The following is a 3,804-nucleotide window of genomic DNA, read 5'->3' as shown; positions in this document are numbered from 1 at the left end:
AGAGAGTTTGTATTTTGTTTCTCTTCTATATTGGGACAGTAGTTGTAAGATTGAAAACTTTTACAAGTGTTTTTTGCGTGTCCAAAGGAGGCTGAAAGAACAAATATTTTGAATAGATATATATTACCTGAATTTATCCACCTTATTAAATAAGATAATGCAGAGGGTTTTAAAATTATTTGGTAAAGAATCGTTTTTGTGATATGATTTTACATAAAAGTGCCTTGATTTGGGGTATAACCTTTTTTTTAAGCTAGAAAGCCCATTACTTTTTAAAAAATCAAAATCAAATGCTGACAATTTGCAAAGTAAAACCATATTCTTTGTGGAAGGCAAACTAATGCTGATTTTATAATGCAAAGGTAAGTTGTGTTGAATACATTAGCTTCCTAAATATAATTAAACTCTCAGATGGGTAAGTAGTATATCAGATGTAAAGTCATTTTCGTGATATTTAAGTCATTTCTGGGTCACCTAGGGTAATTTGTGTTATATATTTTTGTATATCTGCTCTTTTAAATAACCTCTCTGAGAATGCATTTGCATTGTTTTATATGAAATATGTAGCTATAAGTATCATTAGCTAAATGAGGCTAAGTTTCTCTCACCTTGTGAGTATGTAACTACATATCCTTAGTGGAAAAAGTTGGTCATGCATTTTTCATGAGCTCGAGGAGCTGTTGCCCATTCCTTACACATCCTGCTTTGTACTTAAAGATGAATAAATAGCCTTCATTCTCATGAACATTTTATAAGACAAACATCTATGAGTACATGACTTGTGCTTTTTCCCTGTTTTACACAATATGAATATTCTATTTCCTAATGGATCTCATGCTACCCTTTCTGTCAGGGTACACATGGAAGTCCCCAAACAATTCAACAGTGAAAATCAACACGTATTTTCTAAACACATAATTAGAAGGCTCTCCAAGACCTTCTTATTTTACACATAAAAAAAAACAAGATGCGGAGAGATTAACTGATGTGTTTGCTCAAGACCATAGAGCTGTAATCATACTCGTGGCAGAACCTAGTGTCCTGCTATGGGATTTCCCCACTCCATTCCCCAGTCTAAGATGGGACTAAATGTTATTTACCTAAGGGGAAAAAAAAAAAAAACATAGTTGTTTGTTCTGTTCCATTAGTTGGCACAAAAAATAAATAAATACATAAATAAAATAAAAATAAAATAAAATAAAATAAAATAAAATAAAATAAAATAAAATAAAATAACTTAAATTAAATTAAATTAAATTAAATTAAATTAAATTAAATTAAATTAAATTAAAAATTTGGGGAATACTCTGTCCTGTGGGATGTATTAAAAAATGTGATAATATTCATGATGACAATTTGTAATTGTCATCACATGAACCATTAGACAGAGAAACCGCAAATACATACTCACTGGAGTTGGTAGAAGACCACATCTCCTTTCCTGTTAAATTCTAATTCTGCAGCCTTCAGAAACCATGTTCTGCTAAGACATCCTCTTGGCTACCTTGGCAACTGCATATATGATTGGTGGATTGACAGTTCTGGTGCTCCAGTTTTTTTTCTCTTCATTTTTATCAACCATTTCGTTTTCTTTCTTTGTTTCTCGTTTATGGATTCGCACCTTTCTACGTACGTGTGTGCACTTGTGTGTGCGTATGTGGGCATGCGTGATTATCTCTGTTACCACTATGGGTATTTCCGCATTAGTTGGTGAGTTCTTTTACTCAAGGTCCTTCTAGATCTCTTTATCCATTGATTTTGTGTTCAACCCACGTTCATTCTTGAAAGTCATATATTATATTTCTCTTACTCTGTTTTGAACTGTGGCTTTCTTGTACTTGTATTTACCCTAATTTATTATTTCTTATGAAAGGGAGGGCAACTATCACCAAGGATTTGGGCATTCTTTCCATAACGTAGAGTTTCTGCCCAGAATTGTCTGCCTAGCAATGACTACATTTCTTTCTTTCTTTCTTTCTTTCTTTCTTTCTTTCTTTCTTTCTTTCTTTTTATTTTTTTTTTTAAAGTTTATTTGTATATTTTGAGAGAAAGAGAAACAGCATGAGTGGGGGAGGGGCAGAGAGCGAGGGAGACAGAGAATCCCAAGCAGGCTCCACACTATCAGCATAGAACCTGATGCAAGGCTTGACCCCATAAAACAATGAGATCGTGACCTGAGCTGAAACTAAGATTAGGTGCTTAACTGATTGAGCCACCCAGGTGCCAAATTTCTAAGTCATCCTGGCATCTAAGTGAGACCAGGGTATAGAATACTGGACAGTAACATGTATCCGAAATTATTCATTTTGTTCTTAGGTAAAATATTTCTTGGAATTCTGTTTATCACTTTTTCCATCTACTCACTAGACATGGAGATCTGTGATGATCCAGATTAAAGTAGATTCATACCATAGAAGAATCTGGGTTCCTGAACAGTCCCAGGGAAAACTTCAGGAAGGAAATCCCTGTATGGGACTATGTGGCAGAAATATATTTTTATTAAATTAAAATATTAGGAACCAAGGTTTTACTTGATGCAGATGATTTTTTTTTTTGCAACTCTTTAAATATTTCAAAATGTTTGATTCTGTAATGACAGTTTTTTAGGTCTCATGGATTTTGGAGAATAAAAGGAATTTTCGTATTTTATATAATTGGTCACCTTGCTTGGCATTTTTGGTAATTTTTGAGTATTTTCTATCACTGACTCATCTTCTATGTGACTCAAGATTCAAGCCTTTTTGGCTCTTGGATCATTCTATCCTCCTTTCATGAGATATTGCTTCCAAAATTCATGGTTGTAAATTTGAAATCTCTATGTTTTATTGTAACTATATAATATTTCAACTACATAACTCTATCTGAATACTCCAAACTTATACAACTGGAAAACCATCATAAAATCATGATTCAGTGTTTACCTAACAAACCACTGTGTCCTAGGAATCCCCAATTCCATGGGGTATACTGCAACCATTGAAATAACTCAGGCCAGCAATCTCAAATTTAGCATTTAAAATATTCAATTAGAATATCAAAGTTACCAATTCCATCATAATAAGGTAGTTTCAACCTGAGATTTAATCTCCATTACTACTGAAGTGTTTCAAGCATATTGCCAGTTCAATATATACAAAATGATTGTGCCTTTTGTCTAAAATAAATACCCCTTGGGGCGTCTGGGTGGCTCAGTCAGTGGAGCGTCAGACTTCTGCTCAGGTCATGATCTTACAGTTCATGAGTTCGAGCCCCACGTCGGGCTCTGTGCTGACAGCTCAGGGCCTGGAGCCTGCTTTGGATTCTGTGTCTCCCTCTCTCTCTGCTCCTCCCCTGCTCACACTCTGTCTCTCTCTCAAAAATAAACAAAGATTAAAAAAAATTAAAATAAATACTCCTGCCTGTGTTGTAGTAAACTAAATAATGTCATGGTGCAACTGATTTCCAAGCTGGAAACCTAAGGGGGACCATGAATATTTTCTGCCATTTCTATGAAAAATTCAGCCAATCGTTGGGTGGGCCTCAACATTTTATTTTTATGTGTCTTTTGAATCCACCTACTTGGCTACATCTTATCTGTACAATGAAATTTATTACTATACTCATCACACATGTATGCAACTTTTATTTAATGCATGTATTCTTTGTGACTGTACATGAATTTTTTTTTTTTTTTTTTTAAGGCAGGGTCCTTGATTATAATCTTAACCAGTCTGACATCAGAACTGATCACGTTGTCTCAACTATAATAGGTTGGTAACTATTTGTTAAATGAATGAATGAATACATTTTCACTGTCAGTATTCT

This window comes from Panthera leo, chromosome A1 (assembly GCF_018350215.1).
Source record: "Panthera leo isolate Ple1 chromosome A1, P.leo_Ple1_pat1.1, whole genome shotgun sequence".
Lineage (NCBI taxonomy): Eukaryota > Metazoa > Chordata > Mammalia > Carnivora > Felidae > Panthera > Panthera leo.
The sequence above is the reverse complement of the archived record's forward strand: the minus strand, read 5'-3'. Positions refer to the sequence as shown.